The sequence below is a fragment of the Cannabis sativa genome, chromosome X, assembly GCF_029168945.1.
Source record: "Cannabis sativa cultivar Pink pepper isolate KNU-18-1 chromosome X, ASM2916894v1, whole genome shotgun sequence".
NCBI lineage: Eukaryota > Viridiplantae > Streptophyta > Magnoliopsida > Rosales > Cannabaceae > Cannabis > Cannabis sativa.
This window is the reverse complement of record NC_083610.1, coordinates 23,127,665-23,140,491: the sequence shown is the minus strand read 5'-3', so window position 1 is coordinate 23,140,491 and position 12,827 is coordinate 23,127,665.

The window sequence follows — 12,827 nt, the reverse complement described above, 5'->3', positions numbered from 1 at the left end:
AATAGCTCAAGATTGTTAAGGAAATATAATTTAAATATTTTCTATGTGCAAATATATGCACATTCTTCTTTTGAGCCTTATAAATTAACAATGAGAAGAATCTTCTGGTTCTTCAACAAAATTTAGTCAAATTCTTTGACAATTTATTGCATATGATTGATCATGTCAAAATAATTCAATTCATGAACTTCAGGTTCACTATAATTTGTATTTCAATGAAACTTTCAAAATGTAATGTAAATTCATTACAACATAATCATTACAAGTTTCATTTTTATATACACGAATAATATAATTATATTATTCTCCAAAACATATACACTCTTCAGGAATCACTATCATTAATTCAATGATGTGTATAATTTAAAAGATACATGACAACTTCATCATGTTATTGTAATGGTCAAATAGATATAACCATAACATATCATTCATTTTTCCTGATATCTTTTTAACAAGTCGTCTAATTTATTAATAGACTATTCATCAGTCTAATTATCATGACTTGATATATTATATATTTAAATGTACAACAAGTACATATAATAAGTTATTTATTATCACTTTCATAACTAGATAAAAGTTACACATCTAGGTACATACAAAGACATTTTACTGTTCAAAGTAGCAATTGTATGTAAGACTTCTTCAGGAAGCTTTTCAACTAATCAATTTGTGATTCTTTATCACTTTGATTATATTGGATCACTAACAAATATTAGTAAATTATATATCCACTTTTGGGAATATGCAAACTGAATTATATGGTAACTATATATTTACATATCATGTACCAACAATAGTTTGAAACTATTGATTTCAAGAAATAATAAAATATGTATATATTAATTTGCTTCTGGCATTACCAATATATGTGAAATCTATATTCTTTGAAATAGAATTTCATGTCTATTCATTCTCTTTAGGTAATGATATTTAAATATTCTAAATGTACAATAAGTTTGTACAATTCACATTCTATTAAATAATCAAGTATACTTTTATCTTGACTATAAGTGTGTCCGTACTACAGGTACGCGACCACTATTATTCAATTCCACACATGATATATAGATTTCATGCACTTTGATTGTGTGTGGTATCTCATCTTTTGGTTATTTCCAATTTCTTCTGGAAATATTTGAGTAGCAAACAATGCCATTGATTATTTAAAATCATTACATTCACTTCGGGGAATGACGTTGAACAAGTAGAACATTATTATAAATTTCTTAAAAATTTATTACTTGTTCATATATAAAAAGAAATTACTCAGCAATTTCTTTAACAATATTTCAAAGAATATATGAATACAATTTTTGCATAATCTCCAAGATGTATGCAAAATTTGATCTTTAATATATGTCACATGCAATAATTTTCAACATTGCAAGCAATAACAGTGTATAATAACATGACTAATACAAACAATCTTTAAAAGTAGTTGACTTCAATTCGTATCATTCTCTGCAGGGAATGATGAACAATAAATACATTAGTCATGCTCACTGTTATTCTTATACTTTGATGTTTCAATGCAATTTTCTTAATATTCTTTTTAGGTATTCAAAACCCACTATAAAATTGCATCAATAATAATCATTTTTAATGATTCTTTAGTTGTATTCACATAAATACAATCATTTTTTTTGACAAATATAAAACATTTACTTCTGGAAATGTTTGTCAAAATCTATATCGATATTAAATTACTTTTCATTGTCCTTAAAGAATACAAGAACATATATATAAATATGTATTCATCTCTTTCATTATATATCCATCAACTATATAATGGATATTACGTTTGCATAATCTTCAGGATATATGCAAGATTTTATTGAGGACGCATAATCATCAGGATATATGCAATATTTTATCGAGGATGCATAATCTTCAGGATATATGCAATATTTTATCGATGATGCATAATCTTTAAGATATATGCAATATTTTATCGAGGATACATAATCTTCAGGATATATGTATAATTTATATAGATTTTCTTTATCATATCATAGGCAAACATATATTGTAAATATTATGAATGATAAGAACATAATATGTATATATATATATATGAATCAATAATAAATATATAAAAATATATACATATATATATAATATATAGATATATATAGATAAAAAGAAAAAAGAAAAGCAAAGGATTCTTGAAATTGTTTCAGTCAGATAAGTATATATATAAATATATATTTAGTGTATCGTGACTTTGAAACAATTCAAGAATTTTAACAAAATACTTACATTGGGTCTTAGGCAGAGACTCATGCTTGAAGCTTGGGCAGAGACTCGTGCTGATAACGTGTTATAAAATAATATAAAATAGATGAGAATAAAGAAGAAGAAGATGAAGAGAGAAAGAGAAAGTGAATGAGAATTTCTGAGTTGTTTATTCCAATGGGGTGAACCCCTATTTATACAAATACAAGAGTGAGATATTAAGAAACTAAGAAAAAGGGAAACTAAGGAAAAGAGGAATGTTGATTACAATTCATGGTAATAAATAAAAGATTTGGACATCCACATAATTATTAATATTTATAACATATATTATTTTTTTCATAACATATATAGCAGATATTAATTTTTTTAATAATATAACGTATATTACTAACAATTAATCTATATATACACACACAATATTCATCTCTTTCACATATCAATTAAGGTTAAATAATGGCATAAGTATCTAAAGTTTTAAGTTTATAAGTGGCATAATCCAAATATTTATTTTTAGTGGCATAAGTACTCAATATTTGTAAAACTGTAATTTTTTTTATTTTCGTCAGTACAAGCTCTATTATTTTCTTAAACATGCCACATATAAGGTTCAAATTATTGATCATTGGGTCTAGATAAAAACATGTAGTATCAGTTACTTCTTAATGTTCTTTTAATAAATTCAAAACGAAGTTTGTACTGAAAAAATTGGAGGAAGATTACAATTTTACAAACATTGGGTACTTATGCCGCTAAGAATAAACATTAGATTTATGCCGCTTACGAACTTAAAACTTTGGGTATTTATGCCGCTATTTACCCATCAATTAATCATAAATCATCAATATATATATAAAGGAGAAAGTATGATATATATATATATGCGATATGATATTCTAAAATCACCCCAAAACTATTTTTCTCTTCTCTCCTTTATTCTCTCAATTTTAATATTTTATTAAAATATAAATCTACAAACTAATGAATTCTCTCCAATCTCTTAAAACTGTTTAAAATATATTTAAAATTCAAGATGAAATTTAAGATTAAGATATAGATTTAAAAGATACAATAGTGACGACTACAAGTGAACTACGGTAATGACAAGGGATGAGATACAGTGATGACAACTGGTGAGATACGGTGATAAAAATAAGTGAGATACAATGAGACTACAACTGAAATACGATAATAACAATAGTTTTGAATGATAAAGATATAAAAATAATACATTGTGGAGAACACCGTAATTTTTTTCTACACCACCCTATTTATTTATTTTTATAAAAATAATTTCTTTTAACAAAGCAATTTAAAATACTACATATAATAAATTTAAATTTCTTAATAAATATTTTCAAATAATAATTAATAAAATTGTGTATTTAGTTTTTAATAAATAAAATTATTAATAATAATATGAAATAAGATAGTGTATTTATAATTTTATTATATATTAGAATTGTATTTTTAAGTAATTATTTATTATAATACTAAAAAAATTAAATTAGTCGCGCGAAGAGTGGCTATATTACCTAGTTGATTATATAACTGTTACGGAACAATACCTAAATAAATAAAAAGTATTTTTTTTTTTCGCAAAACATTTCTAAAATGTATTTCACTAGATCCTATTTTTATTTTGATATTGATAGCCAATAAAAGTTTAGTTAGCTTTGTTGGTTAGCATTTCTTTTGTGTCATAACTTGTAACGATTTCTATTATGTATTGATTGTAGAATCAGTGACGGATCCAAGATTTAAGTTGAGGGGACACTTTTTTTTTTTATAAGTGAATTTGTCTTTTTTTTTCTACATTGCATAACATGTTAAAAATTAATGCAAATTTATATTTTAGTATTAAATATAGTATAAAGTAAAAAAAAAAAGTAACAATAAAAATATTAGGTTCAATAATTAACATATTACTTTATACCAAAGCTTATTTTATGTTTATAGATATTACTTTTATTTATAAATATATGTTGTAATTAACTAAAATGCATATATATTTTTTTCCGATTTTTTTTTCAGGGTGGGCGACTGCCCCACCTCGCCTCTATATGGGTCCGCCCCTGTGTACAATCACTATAAACAAAATCTTTCCTCGTCATAATTTTTGAGGCTTTCCTTTTCATTTCTTTCTTTTTCTCTTCTTGCACTTTGTTTTGAGTTACTCTTTCATGGTATCTAATAGGGGTGTTCATCAAACCGCTCAAACCGCCCGCACCGCACCACACTGCAAAAAAATACGGTTTGAAATTCTTTGCGGTGCGGTCGCGGTTTGAATTTTGTCTAAACCGCGTGGTGCGATGCGGTTTGCGATTTTCAATTACTAATATGCGGTTCAAACCGCACCGCACTGCACCGCATAATATAAAAATACTAATTTTTATATTTATTTAGGTCCAATATGTGAAGGCCCAACCTAAGCCCACTAATTATTGTATTGTGTAAACTTGAAACTTTTTTTTCATATTTATTTTCAAACCTTATTGTATTTTTGACAAGTGTTGCTCAAGTTTTGTTGTATTTGTGATATTTTAATTATTTAGTCATAGTCTAAACCGCATAAACTGCACCACACTATTTTTTACGGTGCGGGTTTTGCGGTTTTTTAGTTTCATGGTGCGGGTGCAGTTTGGAAAATTGAAAAAACTGCATGTGCGGGTTGGTTTGAAAAAAATAGTCAAAAACCGCACCACCCGCACCGCGAACACCCCTAGTATCTAAGCACCTCTGGCTCACGTCCGTGGCTTCCTCCAATGACTATTCGTCTCTAGTTGGTGTCACTGATCCTCGACCTCAGGCGGCACCCCCTGCTGCTCCTCCTCAATGAAATCTTTTCTCGAATTCCTTGATTTCTTCTCTTACAATCAAGTTCGATCGAGCTAATTTTTTTGCTTGGAAATCCCAAGTCATTTCCACAGTCATTGGATATGACCTCGATGAGATATTGTTCAGCAATATCAGTCCTCCATAGAAACTCGTCAATGGTGATACCAATACTATGTATCTTCGATGGCAAAAGAAAGATCAGTTTCTACTTTCTTGGCTTCGATCCTTGATGACTGAAGCGATTCTTGGAACAGTCTCGAACTACAACTCCTCCCATGATGTTTGGACGACCCTCGAGCAAAAGTTTTCCAATTAGTCCAAAGCTAGGTTACTCCAACTCAAAGGCCAATTATCCAACATTCATGAAGGTAACCTTAGCATCTCTAACTATGTTAACAAGATCAAGTTGATTTGTGATTCTTTAGCTATTGCTGGTCACTCCGTTACTGATCTCGATCTAATTCTTCATTTGCTTAATGGCCTAGGATCGGAGTTTGACCCTATTGTTTTTGGTATAACCTCTTGAAGTGATGCTCTCACACTTGAAGAAGTTTAAGCTCTTCTCATGTCTCATGAGACTCAACTTGAACGACATACATCCATGATGGATCTTTCCATTAAGATGGCTGCCAATCTCACCTTTGGATCAAGAAATGGACCTTATCGTCATCCTTTTCCCTCTGGCAGGGCTAATGATACTGAGAATCCATCAAGATTACCTCTTCGAAACTATAGTCGGCCTCCTTCAACCAACAGACCTTTGTGTCAATTGTGCATGAAATATGGGCACTCTGCACCAATTTGTAATTATTAGGTGACACCAAAGCAAACCTCATCCCAACCACAAGTCAATCTGATAGAACAAAGTGGTGGCTTTGATCCTCAAGCACATGTCACTCAAACTCTTCCAAACTTTGGTGATGATGTTGGCTGGTATGTGGACAATGGAGCAACTAATCATGTTGAATTGGCTATGGAAAGTCTTGATTCAGCCACTCCCTATACTGGACAAGAATCTGTTGTTGTAGGAGATGGTAAGAAATTACTTATCTCTCACATTGGTAAAACTACTCTTCTTTCTTTAACTTCAAACCCTTTACAACCTCAATCTGTTTTACATGTTCCATCTATTACCAAAAATCTGGTTAGTGTTTCCAAATTAACTAGAGATAATGATATTTTTCTTGAGTTTCATAAATTTTGTTGTTTTGTCAAGGACAAACAATCGGGTGTTGTCCTACTCAGAAGGATACTCAAGAATGACATGTACCTGTTAGGGGATGACCACTTCAAATTGTCTAGTCACTCTCTCAAGTGTAATCTTGCCACTTTTGTTATAGTTTCCTGTAATAGAATTTATAAAAAAAAAAAAAAAAAAAGAAAAAAAACAAAGTCATTTACTTCATGTTGTAAATCAATTGCTACTGCAGTTTCAACTTGTAATCATTTCTCTATCAATAAAGATAATTTTTCATCTCATATTAATACTTTATCTTCTAATTTCTATAACACTACTTTGCACAATGATATAAACCTGTGGCACTGTAAATTAGGAGATCCAGCCCCTGTAACATTAAGTAAAATATTGTCCACATCAAATATAGCACAGTCCCTTAAGAATCTAAAGTTTTGTAATTCCTGTCAATTAGGAAAAGCCACAAACTTCCCTTTTCCTTATCCTCTAGTAGAGCCTCTCAACCGCTATAGCTTGTTCATACTGATCTCATGTTGTGTCCAAAGGCAACTATAAATATTACATTTTATTCCTTGATGATTACAACTGATTCTCTTGGATTTTTCCTCTAACACCAAAATCTCAAGCTTTTGAAGTATTCATAAGGTTTAAAAGCCTAGTTGAGGTGAATATCGACCCTTTGAGAAGTTTCTGACTAATCAAGGCATCAAATTCTAGCTATCTTACCCACACACTCATGAGCAAAATGGTAGAGTGGAAATGAAACAAAGACATGTTACAGAAATTGGATTAACATTGCTTGCTCATTTAGGTCTTGACATGAGCTATTGGTGGCATGCATTTCAATGTGATGTCTACTCTATAAACAGAATGGCAACTCCAGTTACTGGCAATGTTAGTCCTTACGAATGCTCGTTTTAGCAACAACCTAATTACAAGATTCAAAAGCCTTTTGGTTATGTTTGTTTCTCTCATTTGAGGCCCTATTCTCATCACAAGATGGAATACAGATCTGAGGAATGCATCTTTCTTGGTTACTCTCCCAAGCCATCCACGCTTTGGGATGCTGATTCCTTAAGAATGGACATTTGGTGCCATATAAGTCCTGAAATGTTTTGCACTCCTCCATCAGTCGAGTATGCTTCCAGAAGATCGTAGTTCCGTAACTGATTTGGCCTTTGATCTATCTCCCAAATAGAATTATTAAGAACTAAGGGAGCTAAAGACACTGCGCGAGCTTTTGCTTTCCCCTTACAATGTCACTTAGATCGAATGGATTCGTAAGGTCCCTCATCTGAAATGGGATCTTCGAGGTTCCCCTCAACAGGGGTTACTTCAATGGGCGACCCCTCTAGAATCACTTCATGATTCACTAAGGCTAGTTAGAAATTGTTGCTTTCACCAGAACCTAAAAAAGTGGAAGGAAAGTCCAAGCAATCAATACCCTACATCCAAATAACAAATAGGGTACCTGAGGAAACCTCTCCCAAACTGCTTAAAGAGGTCCCTGGTGGACTCATAACCATTGGGATCACTACCATAAAGTAGCCTGCCATGGTAATGAATCGAGAACCCCAACATGCAACAGCAACAAAAAGGCTAAAACTTTCTTTTTTGCAAATGAAGTAAAACAAGTGCACACAATGAACCAAAGAGGAAGTAAACGAGAAGACTGCGGATAGCTCAAAAATGACCACCCTAACCCCTTAGAACTAGGGAGTCTCAACTATTAAACATGCATCTCAACTTGAGCCTAAAAGAAAATACCTCTCTAAAACCCTAAAACTAGACATATTCATCTATGAACTAAACAAACCAATTCTAGATGCAAATCACTCGAATTCCTAAAATCAGATCTTGTGCATGAAAAGTAATAGATTCCCTCAACTACGAAAACTATATTTCAATCAAGCATTGGAAAAATAGCTTAAAAGTTGAGGAATACTTACTTGTACTGCGAGATAAAGGTGGGAATGATGGTGGTGTGTTGGGATTTCATTGCTTACATGACGACAGTGGCCTTCCTAGCTTCGACTACAGAATGGCCCAAGATGGTGGTAGACATCACAGAAATGTAACTGTGGAGTTGGGAAAAAGGGGGGTTGAGATTGGGTCAAAGAGGTATGAGAAGGCTAAACAAAATTTCTGAGCAAAGGGTTTGTCTAAAAGGGATTTTTCTCTAGTCGAAAGATTGTTGATGAAGTAAAGAAAGTGATTTCAAGTACTAAAAACCCAATTTATAAGGATGGCAACAGTTGGAATATTTTTGAAATGGACGGTCCAGATTAAATTGATTGGGGGTTGAGTCATCCAACGGTTGGGGATGCGAAAGTTTAACATTTAAAGCTTCTAAAGGAAGGGAATAAAGTATTTATCACTCATCATTTCATGACAGCATCCCCAATGAACCTGAAAGCAGACATCTTCTCAAAACCATTCGTTATTTGTTTTCCCGAGAAACGCGCTTAAAATGCGGAGCAAGGGTCTCACGACTCCACTAAACACCTTCGCAAGTCATCCATGATATCGCCAAGAACAACAACACAAAATATTCCTTCTGTTGGGTTTTATGCCCTAAATAAAACTCCATTTCAATGTAATCCATTTTATTCAACATCAATAAAGAAACATAAGTATTTTTCATTCATTTGTGTATGTTTTGGTTCATCTTATCAATTGCTTGTCTATTTAATTTATAAATTCATCTGAAACCCTCTTCACATACTTGATCCTGTTTATTGTGTTGTCAACACATTGGAAAGTAAACATGACTATGTGAATAAAGATTCCTAGATTTATCAAACACAGGGTTTTACTGATATGATAATCTAAGTCAGAGTTTACTTACATTTGGAGAAATGCTATGTTCTTTCCAGAGCATTGGTTAAAGTAAAGCTCAGGTTGGGTGCATGGAGTATGCATCGGAAGGGACCGATATTGAACTTTGACTTACATTTATTAAACTTACCGTAATATCTATTCAAGTCAATATCGCCTAGTTGATCCTAGATCAAATGATCTTAATCCTATTATGATTAGGCTCAATCTCAAGAGTATTATTCGTGTTCTTTGATTTGTTAGTTAAGCCTACTTTTGGGTCAGGGTGATACGTACATTTTGGGAACACGGTAGTGCAATTGAGTGGGAGTGCTAACATAACATGGAATCTATAGCTTCTATCTGGCGAATAGTAAGTAAAGGATGATCTCCTTCGAGCTTGACCAAACGAAAATAAATGGTGGAGTACTCATTTCACATAAGCTGAAATATCATTTATACGGGGTTAAGTGTTTTAAGGATAAAATACATTGTAGGGTGTAACGGTAATCTAATCCCTTTACAGTGTAGATCATTCATATAGAGGATCATTGATCAAATTAGGATTATAACAATGGATAACTAATGATGTGTCTATATGGTGGAACATATAGAGCATTCTATATACTGAGAGTGCAATTCTAAGTTCTATGCGTGGATTCAACGAACAATTAATAAGTTAGTGAATTTAGGTTATAAATTCTTGATCTGCTTATTGGAAGCTCGGTTATATAGACCCGTGGTCCCCCGACTAGTTGAGATAATATTACTTGTAAGACTCATATAATTGGTTTTGATTAATCAATTATAATTCTTAAATTAGACTATGTCGATTTGTGAATTTTTCACTAAGTAAGGGCGAAATTGTAAAGAAAGAGTTTTTAGGGCATATTTGTTAATTATGATACTTTGTATGGTTCAATTAATAAATATGATAAATGACAATATTATTTAATAATTATTTATAGTTATTAAATAGTTAGAATTGGCATTTAAATGGTTGAATTTGAAAATTGGCATTTTTGAGAAAATGAGATGTAGAAATGATAAAACTGCAAAATTGTAAAAAGTGAGGCCCAAATCCACATTGCCTAGGCCAGCCACTTTTATAGGTTTTTTCATCTGATATTTTCATTATTTTAATGCCAAATAATTCAAACCTAACCCTAGTGGAATGCTTTAAGTAGATAGTGAAGGCTTCAGGAAAATTACACTTTTACTTCTACTTTTCCTTCAGAGAAAAACCTGAGCCTTCTCTTCTAAACCCTAGCCGCCACCTATACTCTCTTCTTCTCTCTTGAATTTCGAACCTCTTAGTGATAGAGTAGTTCCCACACACTGCAAGTGATAGCTCAATCATAGTGAGAAGATCGTGAAGAAAGATATTCAACAAGAAGGAGTTTTCAGCACTTAAGAAGGAGAGAAAGAGATCCAGGTTCAGATCTTGATAATACTCTGCGACAGAAAGGATACAAGGGTTAGAGATCTGAAAGGAAGGAGACATATTATTCCACTGCACCCAATGTAACGTTTCTCATACTTTATATGTGTTTATTTCATAATCGTTTTAGAAGTTCATATTTAGGGTGTTAATCAACATACTTGCGAGTAGATCTAAGATCCTGGTAAAATAATTTCCAACAAATGGCCTCAGAGCCATGGTAATTGATTTACTTGCAACAAATTTGGACTTAAAATGATTTGGTTGTGTTTTTGGATGGTATCATGTTGTTTTGTGTGTTGTATGATGATTGATTGATGTTTGTGAATTTTCGTGAAAAATAATTGAATATTTGTTTCTAGAATTATTTTTATTGGATAGTATGGGAAAAATTAAGCAATTTACTTTTTTACAGAACTCAATTTCGATTTAATTTGAATTAGTTATGATTTTTTGAAGATTGGAAAAATATCAGGGTCGTGCCACCCTTCACGCGTGCGGATGAGGGTGATACCCTCGACCACACGTGCGCAGACATCCAGCTCGACCGAGCTACCTCGGTCAGACAAGATTGGCTGTCTGAAATCGTCCCATGCGCGCGCGGATGAGCCTGCATGCAGCCTCCTGCGCCGAGGGACGTCAGTCACGCCTGGCTGCTTGTGCGTGTGGACCGTATGCAATGCATACTGTCCATACCACTTGCAATTTTTTCGTTTTTCTTCGATTTTTCATGCTATTTCATGGAATTAACTTCTGTTTTTTTGTGTAGTTTTGTATTTTGATTTTTACTTTTCAATTTTCAAATCTAATATCAGAAATAAATTAATTTGAATTTTTTAAATTTAATTTTAGATATTAGTGTTGTTGACCGAGGTTTTCGGCAACTATTAAAATATAATTATAGTAAGGAGCTGTAAGAAAGTGAGATGAAGATTTTTTACGTGGTTGGGGCGTTAATGAGCCTTAGTCCACGAGCCACTGCTATTAATGGATGTATTTAATACAGATTCTACACTTGAGAGAATGTTTTTCTCTTAAATACAGAGAATGTTCTTGGTGAGTTTTTTCTCTTCTTGCTATTTTGCAACCAAGATTCTCGACCCCGTTAAATGAGCTTTGAGGGGGTATTTATAGTGTTTTGGTGGGGTGATCCCTAGAATTGTTCTTACACATGTGTCTGTAAGTATCCATAAAGTTGGGCATTTCCGATGAATATACCATGGGTGATGCATGGTCAAATCCCTATGTGCTGTAGGGTTTTTATGGAGAATGTCCTTTTTGTCTTGTGATTGACGTGACTCTTCGCAGAGTAGCCGTCGCTAGACTTAAATGATCATTACTGTAGCGCTGTTGTTCGGGGGTTGTGCCGTCAGACTTTATTGCGTGTTACAGTCCCAACACGCTTCCTCCCATGCAGCATTAAATGCGACTTGATTGATCGGGAGAGACCTGACATATCCCGGAGAGCCTTCATGCTATACTAGCTTCCTGGAGTACCTTGTACTCCGGGTGTCTCCTCCGGGACCCATGCTAACAGCGCTTCCTAGTGGCATAAAAAGACTTAGCAAATCTTTCCAAGTTATCTGATCCACGTGTCCCCTCTCGACTGGTCCACGTATTTTGGGCGAATTCTGGAGCAACATTTACCCCCCAAGCCTTGTTTACTTAGTAAAAATAAACCAAGGCTTGTTCAAGTGTCTCCAGTTGACTCCTCGTTTCCCTAGCTCGAGCCTCGAGCGCGTGGGGGCAAATTAAATGATGTCATTTAATGCAGCGATTTGCTTTTTGCAGGAATGTCTCCAACCGCCTCCTCGGTCTTCTGATACGACCTTGGGGGCGCGTGGAGGTGCGTCTAATAATGGCATTAAATGCAGCGATTCGCTTTTGCAGAGGTCGATTCGTTTCACGCCTCATGATTGATGCGGCGCATTGATGGTGTCAGACGGATACTCAAACGTTTCCACCGCCTTAATGGTAGATTGATCTGGTCCGTTGATCTTTGGGAATTCGAATCGTGCGTCTCCCCCACCGTGCGATTGGTAGGTGATGACGCCTGTTCCTCATGCATTTTTGCCTATAAAAGCCACTACCTTTCCTTCATTTCGGTTACTTTCCATTCCTTGCTATTTCTGCTCGAATTTCCTAGAGAGAAAATTCCTCAAAGTAGCACGAACTGTCTTAATACCCAGACACTTCATTCAATTTTCCAGTGTTTGATTTTGCCAGTGCTTCTCAACTCTCACTCAACCACATTCAGTACCCCCAGTTCAACGATCGACTGTAAGTTTCTTGCAT